This window comes from Monodon monoceros, unplaced genomic scaffold, assembly GCF_005190385.1.
Source record: "Monodon monoceros isolate NGI ecotype Baffin Bay Population unplaced genomic scaffold, NGI_Narwhal_1 Super_Scaffold_8, whole genome shotgun sequence".
Taxonomy (NCBI): Eukaryota; Metazoa; Chordata; class Mammalia; order Artiodactyla; family Monodontidae; genus Monodon; species Monodon monoceros.
In genome coordinates this window covers 19,092,178-19,104,549 of record NW_021703785.1, presented here as the reverse complement: position 1 = coordinate 19,104,549, position 12,372 = coordinate 19,092,178, and the positions used below count along the sequence as shown (strand labels likewise).

At 32.7% G+C, this 12,372-nt stretch overlaps 1 long non-coding RNA gene across 1 annotated transcript in view; it reads right to left on the bottom strand.

Moving 5' to 3' along the window:
* Positions 1-359: 359 nt before the first annotated feature.
* Positions 360-12,372, bottom strand: part of LOC114888221 — a 148,117-nt gene continuing 136,104 nt past the window's right edge. The window contains exons 4-6 of the long non-coding RNA XR_003791739.1: positions 9,537-9,637; positions 3,387-3,484; positions 360-437 (exon numbers count right to left, since the gene is read on the bottom strand). This is a non-coding gene — a long non-coding RNA (uncharacterized LOC114888221). The remainder of the gene's footprint in view (positions 438-3,386; positions 3,485-9,536; positions 9,638-12,372) is intronic.

Here is a 12,372-nt window from a genome sequence, read left to right as displayed (position 1 = left end):
TTGTTACAAATCTTAACTCAGTTGATAAAACCAAGTGATAAATAGGCTGCCTATTTTATCTAACTACAACATATAGCTTTAGAGATTTAGATTGAATTTTTAGTTGTACTCAGATTGATGTGTTACCAGGGTAATTTTCTCAGTAAAGAAGATTTACTTTAAAATGTGAATAGAGCTTGAAAGTTTTAATTCTAGTATTGTATAGCTTTCTTATTCAGGTTTCTATTTTTAAATTTCACATACACATATACATATATACACATGTGTTTACATATATGTGATATATATATAAAGAAAATACAAATATATTTTTTTCAAATAGATTATCCTTATATTGATAATAAAAGCCCATGACTTACTTATTTGTAGTCTCGATTGATAGTTCATCGTTGTGCAAACAAAATTGTCTGTGAGTCTAAGATCGAGTTGAATGGAAGCTGTAATACACATTTAATAACATTACAACACTAAATATATTCATTTATTTTATTCCTTTTATTTTATTTTTTTTTTACTGAAGTTGACTTGATTTACAATGCTGTGCCAATCTCTGCTGTACAGCAAAGCAGAGTTTTACACATAGAGACATTCTTTTCGTAATATTCTTTTCCATTCATTGATTTTAAAATAAAAGCTTATTAAAATATCTGCATTTCAAAGTACGAAAATATGAATACAATGAACCCAGAAATGTTTAATACTGATGGCTCTTTCTATATTGTAGTTGTTCAATAATTAACATATACCTAACACTATTACAAAATGGGAGAAAAAGCTGAAAACAAAATCCAGAATACTAGTTAATCTTGTGGAATAAGAGATATAGGCATTCAAGGCGGGGTAGTCTCCAAGAAATATTCCATTTTTAACCTATTTTTTACCTGTTAATATACATTTTACTTAACTATATTAAATATGTAGAATAGACATAACTTTTTATTTAATCATAATGCAAACTGTTTTCTCTTGTCATCCTCTAACTATATTTGTAGTAAATTTATCCTTCTCCTCCCTGGTAGTAAATTTCTGGTTGAAAACTCAGCAAGTTCCATGAGTATTCTGAGTAATAACATCATTAAAGAAACTTTAAGTTGCAATATGGTCTCTGTATAGAGATTAAAATCTGCATGTTCCAGTCTTCACAAGTAGCTAAGCCTTCCCCTCTTTTTCCTTCTGCTAAGGTCTATTGATGGCAGCTACCTATTATCTGGAAAATGTGGGTGGTCAGTTTGGCTTTTTCTTTCAGTTTAACTCAACCCCAATTTGCTACTTGATAGTTTCCCTCCAGAATGGGATGAGAGAAATTTCCTTTCAGGGGACTAGCTACTTCTTACCTAGATGAGTGGCTTCCTTGTTTCTAGGTCCCAAAGACAGTATAAAGTGCCATTTTCTTTGGGACAGTATAAAGTCCCAAAGACGGTATAAGGTGGGGGAAACTTTTAGTTGTTATTATTTTTACAACTTCTTTTATCTTTCTTTTTTATTTTTCACTTTTGGGGAGGCCCTTATCTTTGGAGACTCATCACTGCAATGCTATTGATATAACATGGGCAAAGCATACTGTCCTTTAAAATATTCCCTCGGCTTTTGGATTTCTGGAGCCACTTACCCTCAGCACAATTCTCTATTTTAAGGTTAGCTGGTTAGAAATTTAATTCCATCTGCAGCTTTAATTTCCTTTTCCTGTGTGATGTTAACATATTTGAAGGCATAACACCAGGGATTACGATGTGCACATCTTCGGTGAGCGTTAATCTAACTATCACAATCTAACTATCACAGATGTATATGGAATATTTCATAAATAAACACTATCTTTGAAGATGCTGACAACACATCAGACAAATTCAAACACAAATCAAGAGTATTAATAATGCCAGCCAGTCAAGAATTCAAGTAAAAATATATTTCTTGAAATTTTTCAGATGTAAGAGATAATTCTTAGTAACACTTTAATATTTCATCTTTTAAGTAATGAATAACTTGCTATCTCAATGATTATATAATTTTTAAAACTATAAGGCAATTGACAAAAAATTATTTTGATAGATAATCTAACTAAATACTTGAACCTATGTCAGATCAACAAACAAAAGTGTGAGGGCACTGAGAATTTGAAAAATATAGTATTTTTCTGAGGATGATCAACAACTGAAGTATCAGGAACTGCTGATGAGTTTGTTAAGAGACTTTCCTAACATGGTTCAGCTGAATTCAAATTGCATGATGAATTTAAGGAGGCTGAAAGAATGATTTCCGTAAATGGACATAAACATTTCATCCTTGGGAATTTGTTGTTCAACCACTCCAGACCACCTGATATCACAAATTAAACAATAAAGCATGGTATTTAAGATAAAGTTATGAATCGACATGCCCATTGCTCAAATCCTGGCTCTGATACTCATCACTCTAATTTTTGCCATCCCACTTAATTTCCCTTGTTTCTGTTTCTTCACATACACCCATTGTTGTGAAGACTAAACTAGTTAATATATACGGAATTTCTTAAAATTTTGTGGAAAGCCTTCAGTTTGTGGAAAGCCTTCAGCTAAGTTTGGTACTTAGGTCTAAGCTCCTGGGAGAGAGAGAATAATATGAGAAATTAAGAGAATTTCTTTTCATTCAAATTATTAACGTGTCCCAGATACCACTACTTGTTGTTAAGATGAATTATAATTATACAATATTTAGGTCTTAGTGTATCAGAATTACTGTGCCATATTCTTCATTTTATGCTGAGTCAAGATTTAGACAGAGTGGGACTCCACAGGATACAAGAGAAAACATTATCTTTTGTCATGCTTCTTGAATAAACCCATTCTGAGAGGCTAATTATTTCCCTTCTTCTGATAAAATTCAAGGAATTTTTCATTACTTTTGTGGTTTCTCAATACAACAACAAAAATTCCTCAGTTACTTTCAGCCTCACAAAAGATTTATGTCATCAATAATTAAATTATCCTGTGTAATAGTGAAACTAAATTTTGTTTAAAGATTTTCTTTTTCACTGACTTGGGCCTATTTCCAGCTGGAGATCTAAATAGGAAATAGATGTTTGGGAGACTTTTCCTCTTTCCTTACTTTGGTCTTTTATTTTTCTCCCTTGCTTATTAAGCGTGAAACATGACCTCCCTGGGGAAACAGTGAAAGAGGAGGTTAGAAAAGAAAGTTTAAAGGGCAGAAACATTTTTACTCACCTGGTTGTATAATGATTTAATTTTGGCTCCCTAAGGGCTTGGAATCTGGCCAAAGATAACTGTATATTAGGGTACATTTTAAGTTTCTTAACTTGAAACTTGACTGCTCAGAGAATATTGAAATTCCATTTTCTTGACCAAAGCAATGTATTTTCTTAGGCTGAGTGTTTATGACTTTCTCAGTACCTGGACATCCAGAGGTTTGCTTTTGTCTCTTCCAGACAATCGTCTGAAGCAGCACTTTAAATGTCATCAGCCTGGCTCCCTCTTTGCAAGGCACACATCTGGTATATGAGAAACAATCCAAAATTATACAAGTGTAGCTAGCTTCCAATGAAGTCTTTCCTTTCTCCCTATTTTGCCATCTTAGGAAGATATGAAAACCTCAGGCTACCCAGACAGGAGCTGAACATTATTTACTGTTCCCAAACTCCAGGGATATTTGTCAGCATGGTGAGAGATGTCCTATCTGTCCACTCATAAGCAGAAGAAGGAAAAAGACAGGGAACATCTAATTTTTCTTTTCAAGTGTACTTTTTTTCTTTCCTCGTTAACTTCAACTCTTTTATACCCTCAATAGGAAGATAGACTGAGGATAGAAGTAATTATGAAAACAGTACTTAAAATAAATAAATAAAAAGTTCAACCACTTCTTTCTTAAATCCCTAAAGGGTACCTAGTATTCCATTTTAGAATATAGGAATACTTGCCATATATCTTTTAGCCCAATCTTTTGATGTCTTGTTATAGATTGAATGTTTGTGTCCCCCCAAAATTCTTATATTGAAGCCCTAACCTCCAGTGTGATGGTATTTCAAGCTGGGGTCTTTGGGAGGTCATTAGGGTTAAATCTGGTCATGCGGTTGGGGCCCTCACGACACGATTAGTGGCCATATATGAAGAGGAAAAGAGAGAGCTCTTTCTCCACCACCTCTACCCTCTACTGTGCACAATAGGAAAGGAAAGGCCATACAAAGTCAGCTTTTCCTCTACAATGTTTATACATTTATTGTGACCTTATGTGAGGCAATCACAAACTCTGAATAAATTGTGAACTACTCATACATTCTTTTCACATTAAAAAAATCTGAAAACAGTCAAACTTATTTTTCACATTTTCACTCAATGTAAGATAGTTTTTTAAAATGTTCAAAAATGTTGGCATTGCCATGCTTCTGAATTTGCTGCTTTAGGTGTTTCATAAGTTGACATAATATTTTCTTTTATTTGTATTCTTATTTTGTATAATTGGTTTTTCATAATGTTATTCTCATGTACAAATTGAAATAAATTCTCCTTTGCAATGGAGATGAATTTAGCTTGTCAAAATTAAAATGCTTCTCTAGTTTATTATCAAAATATATGAGTTTTTACAAAGAAGAATTGATAAAGATTCTCTCTGATGGACTTGCTTCTGTTTCCCCAGTGGAATATGAGTGAGGGCACACTCTCAAGTGAATGCAACTGGAGTCAGCCTCATCTAAGAGAAGAAATTGATTCCAGAATTTTATTAGATGTACTAAATCCACATTAAATACTGAATCCCTCAATTCAATATAAACAGTCATAACCAAATGGAAGACTTATACAGAAGAAACATTTTTAAAAGTCTGAAATATTTCTTACTTCTTTGCATTCTTGGTAATTATTTTCTAATTAGATTTTACAGACTTCATTTTTATTTTAATGGAACAGTTTTCCCTTAAGGCCTACATGAATAATGTATGATTCAAATCCACAAGTGTGTAAACACAAGCAAAATTATTTTAGTACAGCAAATTCTTAGGAACAAAAATTAATTATTGAAGAAGACTGAAAAATATTTCCTTTTGCTGTTTTTGATTTTAAATGTAATCCTGTAGAGGGTAGTTTAACAATAGGTAGACATTATGTCTATAAAATTATAATGATTATACAGTCATTAACGATCATGGCCTTGAAAACGTTTTTGAAAATCTGAACATCACAAATAATGCATATTTATTTTTCCCCTGAGATTCAGTGGTAACTCTGAAAATTAAAACTATACTATAAAAATTGAATAAAGTTAAAAATTTGAAAACATGTTAAGCCATGACCTGGGCAGCATAAAAGATCAATGCTAGGTTAGAATGACTGACAAGTGTTATCTGATAGGAAGAACATCTGGGTTTGAACTTGGGCCTAGAAATGAGGCTAAACTTAGTGTTTTATCTATATCTATCTATCTATCGAACTTTTTCTACAAAAGTTGAACAGGATGTATTAAAAATCAAGTTTGACTCTAAGAAGCAGTGGCCTAGAATGACAAAAATCACAATTCTCTTTTTGAAAGTGGTATTAATCTTGTGTAAGAATGAGTCTAAACTCAAAAACTAAAGTAGGTTCTGTTTCTTTCCAACACTATTTGCTATTTATCCTCTTTTACTTGGCTTTTGTACCCACTGTACAATACTTCAATATCAGTATACACTATATGCCAAGATACAATATACTATTGAATACAATACTCTGATTAGTCATTAATTTTAAAAACGTCTAATTTGAGGACACTGAGGTTCAAAAAAATAAAGACGTTTCCAGGATGACATACCTAGGATAAACTTGTGTGTCTCTATACCAAAATGCAGCTTTTCTCTGCAATGTATAATCTTCCTCTTTAAGGATCACATTGTAAAATGTTGCTGTGTACATTGTTTAACTAGGAAGTTTTTTGAAACGTTATTTGATTCACCTGTTATATCTTCTTTATAATAGTCTATGCTTTTTGGTTTTTTTTAATTTGGAACTTTGTAAAATCACTGTTTTTCATTGAGGTTGAGGATTTACAAAATAATCTATGTACAATTACATAGAAGATATGATAATATTGTAATTCTCACATTATCAACACTTAAAAACAGTCTATAACTGTTCTATAAACAACTCTGGTTTGGAAATCTTCTGCCATCTTCCTAGTTGTTCATTGTTTATTTAATCTCTTTTATATTGTCCATTGTTCCCCAATAGTCTTTAGTTGTAGTTGATAGATTATTTTCAGCGCTTTTCAGTCTTCTATCTCTATTGCTACTTTAAAGTATAGGGCCTTCATAAATTCTATTTTCATAAGTGTAGCTGTTTAGTTTACTGTTTGCTACCACCTTATACAATATATACAAATGCAAGAGGTATGATCCTTCTCTAATAAATTATTTTCATCTTTTGATGCTTGTTTAATAGCTTGTCTTAATAGAAGAAATCTGCTTCCTAAATTTAGTCTGATATCACTGTGTCTTCAGGGTGGAAAAGACAAGAGAGTTCTTTGGAGTCTCTTTTATAAGGGCATTGATCCCACTTATGTGAGCTCTACACCTCCCAAAGACATCACTTCCTAATACCATCACAATGGGGGTTAAGATTTCAAGGTAGGAATTTGGAAAGAGGTCCAAACATTTCAGTTCACAATAATAACTATGCTTTGACAGGAAAGTGTTGACTGCTATGTAAAAATGATTAATTTTCTTATTCTATGGCTATTTCTAATTTATTAGAAAATCTTGCTTCAACCAGGAGCAACAAAATGAAAAATTACCCTTTTACTCCTCTTACTTTTATAGTTTAACTCTATTTGCTCAATTTATCCTTACTTTCGCCTTCCTGTATTTCACCAGTTCTAAATGGCCACAGTAATGTCTTTCCCTTTTAATAAATAATTCTCTGTCATCAACTTCCAACACAAATACCCTAATTTTTGGATCAAGCAATTCCTCAGCCCTTCAACTTGAACAGAGCTCTTCATCTTATAAATGCCAGAGGAATTACCTTCAGAAGAATAATTCGTGTGGAACTGATTTCTGGGAAATATCTTATGTGCACATTTTCCTATTGTTTTGATATGTTATGTCCCTAACTGTTCTTTAATTTTGCATATATGTCTTGTTTCCATAGTCGGACTGTGTGTTCTCTAATAAAAGAGATTAGGTTTTGTACTCTTTAGAAATCAAAGAGCACATTGCTTTTTAAAAATTATTTGTTTAAAAATATTAATTGACTATGTATGCTGTGCTAAGCATTGTTCTTCGATCCTGAAATGCGACACAGAAGTAAGCAAATGTTCTGCAGTGGGACTTTTTACATGTGATCTTTATAGTATTCATCACAATGAAAATTACATGTTTAACTGCACATTCATTTGTTTAATATTTAGGTCCCCAAATTCTGTAAGCCAAACATGGGAGTAGACCCTTTTTAATTTGTCACTGAAATATTAGTGCCTAGGCTGTATCTGATCAGTAAGTACCAATATCTGTTGAATGAACTAGATGCTTAATAAACATTCCCTCAGGAAAAAATTGTGGGGAAAAACTAGTTATAGAGAAAAAGAGAAAAATAGCAAATTAAATATATTTTTGAAGTTGAGATCCTTATGGCAAAATTTAGTCTTTATCTGAGAGGAAAAGCATTTTCTAAATATTGCATATTCTAAGAAATTTTAAAATATCATTGTAACAAATTAGAAGTGGGTGGTGCTAGATGACACCCATCTGGACAAAAAGAAAATAAAGCGGTCCAAAAAAAAGAGTCAGGGCTTCCCTGGTGGCGCAGTGGTTAAGAGTCCACCTGCCAATGCAGAGGACACGGGTTCGTGCCCCGGTCCGGGAAGATCCCACATGCCGCGGAGTGGCTAGGCCCGTGAGCCATGGCCGCTGAGCCTGCGAGTCCGGAGCCTGTGCTCCACAACGGGAGAGGCCACAACAGTGAGAGGCCCATGTACCGCAAAAAAAAAAAAAAAGAGTCAAACACTTCAGCTAAAACTATGATTCCTAAAGCTAAAATCAATATTTACTGGTAAAAACGTAGTTATATATTATTTTGCTTAAATTTTAAATAATATTCTCTTATGCTATTTTGTGTAAGCGTTTCTTGTACTGTTTATTTTACAAAAACAAAGCACTTTTATGGTTATAAAATTGTCTACTGAAGTTATTCAATGTTAAAAGAAAGCCCCCAATTTTTATTTAGCAGTGTATTTTGTGACCTTCAATTTCTTGTAGCATTTACAGAAAGGTGAGTAAACTGAATTAAGAATTTAGCTAAAAATCTCATTATCATTTACTTATAAATTGGTCTTAATTAGTTGATTTCTTTTTATTCCCATGTTTACTAGAAAATGCATTTTCTGCATTTTGGATGCAGGTATTGTTGGCAATACAGGCCATATTGGTTTCTACAGTATTTCTTTAAAGGGAGATTTTTATAGTTATTATATTTGTATTATTCAATTGAATTCAATTAATACATAAAATACCATGTTAAGTAATTTCAAGGATGGAAATATATTAATAAACAGGTCCTTGTTTCTATCATATGTACACTATACTTATAGTAATTATGATCAATTCTGGAATGTATACAATTAAAGGAAAAATGGACATTTTGCCAGAAAGGGTACCAAAATGTCTTTGTAGTTCTGCAAAACAGAATATCAAAGTTGAAGCCTCATATTCAGGCCTCAGGCTAACTCCCTTCAAGTTTGCAAAGGGTCAACAAGCACAAGAGAAAGGACATTACGACAGGGAGTGAAAAGCAAGAACAACCATAGGAACACAGGGAGCTGTGAAGATTAGCTACCGTCTGGGATGTCAGCACTGATGGAGGCAGGACAGAAATGTTTAAAATACCATGATTAATTGCTTAGTGAGATCTATACAAGTGTGGATATATGATTACATACTTTATTATTTATCTTAATGATGAAAAATCTAAGTATCTCTTTTTATATTAAAAATACTACTCTATATAATATAAATAAGTATCATTAACAAAAAAGTCTTCATGAAGAAACAAAATACTAGGTTAGATTTAAAAATAAAATATTCCTGGTCAAGCACTGATCAGTACTGGATAGGTTCAAGTCTAGTTTGCCTTTTAATGATTAGAATACAGGGAATTGGTTATACTTTTGTTGGAAAGCTGAAAGTAAGATAGAACACTGAAGCAGCAAGCAGCGACTATCCACAGTGTATGAGGAAATAGGCAAATAACCAGCACAACCCCACTTTCAGGGATTATAGGTTAACAAAATTAGGATTAATTATGTTAAGTTTTTTGGTTTTGTTTTCCCCGTAAAGACTTGCAAGTAACATAAGAATATTTTAGTACAGAAACTTGCACCACCTAACTTGTCAAGCTTCATCTATGGACCTTAATTTCTTTAAAGAGAGAATCTGTGGTAGCCTTTTCTGTTTCTAAAATGTTATGATAATATAATACCCACATATTGAATAGTAAACTATTTTCCACAAAATTTTGATGCAGGTATGTGCATTTTATGGGTAAACAAAAACACAAACAAAATATGGTATCCAGGAAACAGACCTGACTGCAGTTTTACACGCATGCATTCTATTCCTGGCTGGAGCAGTAGCAGTAATATGAAGTTAAGGACACTAAACTTCTGTGACAATCAACTGGTTCATCTAAAAAATAATAATAACAAAAATAACTACCTTGTAAGTTATAAGATTAGATAAATTAATATGAGTAGTCTAGTACATTCCTGAAACTTAGTAAGCATGTAATAAAACAGTTACAAGAGTGATGTTGGCAGTTATTTTAAGATTTCATTGATTTAACTCTAATCCATGAAATTTGTAAGGCAACAAAACAACATTACAATCAACTTATTTAATCCTGCAGCCAAATTATTGATACAATTATACAAGTTTTAATATGTAATCGGAATAATTCAGAAAAATGGCTGGATAAATGTCATTTCAAAACATTTTAATTCAGAGACACTGTAAAACGATAAAAATGTTTTCTGTTTATATGCTTTTTTTATGTGACGACTTCTAGGAATTCAGTTACTGTTTATTTATGTCTCCAGAAAAATAGTTTACAAATTATTCAATCTCTATTATATTATTTATCATTTAATTACATATTCCTGACTTAAGCAAAACTTACTAACCTAAAATGGTAATGCAACTTAGTATTATGAAAATCAAATGTTTTGTTAATATTTTAATACCCTTTTATGTACATTTAAAATGCATTTGTTTACATTTAAATACTAGCAGAAATGTGTGCAGTCCTAGTCACATATTACTTTGCACATATCTATAAGCATTCATTTATTTTGTAATTATTCAGGGCAGTTCCTAGGTGTCTGATGCTGTGCTAGTGGTACATACTTTGAAATATACAACATTAATTTCCAAAAGAAGCACAGAATGTATTGGAGATAAATGCCAGTTATCATAAAATAGGAAATATTCTATAACACAAGGATGTTGCAAAGTGAAAGAATCAGTACATATCTGTCAATATCTAGATTTCACAATGCAATACAATCTTAAAAATAAGTATGAATTCACTAAGAAAGAGTAAATGGGTATAATGATAACGGTTTAGTATGGGAAGGTATAGAGACCAAAATGATGATGAGTAGTGAGAATAGTAACTACTCTAGTATAGTAGAAGCTTATGTATATGTATATGTAGTATGGGTACCAGGATGAAAAGAGGTGAGCGGATGATAACAATGAAAGATATGGTGTGGAATTACAAGCCATTAAATTTTTCTTTTTATTGTGATAAAATATATTTTGTATTTTCCCTTTTGGTGGGCATTCAAGTTTACTTTTAACTATTTTGCTGTGTTTCTATGTTTTGGCAACACATTCATTACTACAACCAAACATCATATACAGACATACCTTGAAGATACTGCACATTTGATTCCAGACTACCACAATAAAGTGAATATCACAATAAAGCAAGTCACACAAAATTTTTGGTTTCCCAGTACATATAAAAGTTGTTTATGCTATACTGTAGTCTATTAAGTGTGCAATTTATGTCTAAAAAAAATATACATACCTTAATATAAAAATATTTGTTGCTTAAAAGATGCTAACCGTCATCTGAGCCTTCAGTGAGTCTTAGTAGTAACGTCAAAGATCACTGATCACAGATCACCACAACAAATATAATACTAATGAAAATTTTTGAAATATTGCAAAAATTACCAAATGTGACACAGAGACATGAGGTGAGCAAATGCTTATTGGAAAAATGGCACCGATAGACTTGCTTGATGCAAACCTTCTTTCTGTAAAAAAACCACTTATTTGCAAAGCTCAATAAAACAAAGTGCAATAAAATGAGGTATGCCTCTACATATAAGCATACATTTATCATTATATATTTTTAAAATAAATTTCAGGTACATATATTGCACATCATGAAATTTCTGGGTGATAAATTTTAATTTGTCTTGACACAATTTTCTTAAGGTGATGCAGGTGATCACACTTCAATTACCAACACTGGCAATAACTTATGACATTAAAGAAAATGGAGAATTACAACAACCCGATTCAGGCAGGACTACTTAAATGACCCATACATTTGAGGAATAAAAGTTTTGTTTACTGCACCACACAAAGATCAATGACCAGCTGAGGTACTCATTGAGGACAAAGAGACTATGGAATGGGTAATGAAAGAAGGTACTTATAAATACAAGTTACAGTGTGTAACTAAGCAGTTGCAGAATGAGGACTGTAATTTTCTTTTTTTTTTTTTGCGGTATGCGGGCCTCTCACTGCTTCGGCCTCTCCCATTGTGGAGCACAGGCTCCGGACGCGCAGGCCCAGCGGCCATGGCTCACGGGCCCAGCCGCTCCGCGGCATGTGGGATCTTCCTGGCCTGGGGCACGAACCCGTGTCCCCTGCATCGGCAGGCGGACTCTCAACCACTGCGCCACCAGGGAAGCCCAGGACTGTAATTATTAAAGAGTATTTCTTCCTTATGAATATAAATATATTTATTATGAATATATTTGTGTGTATATAGCATGCATTTCTGTATTCTTCCCTTTCTTATCCCCGTATAATCTAACATAACATTCATTAATAATAATTAAATTAAATGATAGTATTTTTAAGTTGCAGGATATCAGTAAGAGTGAACATCACCCAAGGACTTTAAATCCTCTCTTGGGAAAAGTGTTAGAATGTTTTCAGTTGGATCAGAATTGCTGTATCATGTTAGGTGAACTCTGACTTTGCTACTGTCTTTATTTGGAGTTTAAGTATGATTTAAAAAGATGTGTATGGTGCCAAGGTGACAAAGGGTGGACAGTGATGGTAAGTTCTGTGTGTCAACTTGGGTAGGCTACAGTATCCAGGCTTTCAATTAAATGCTA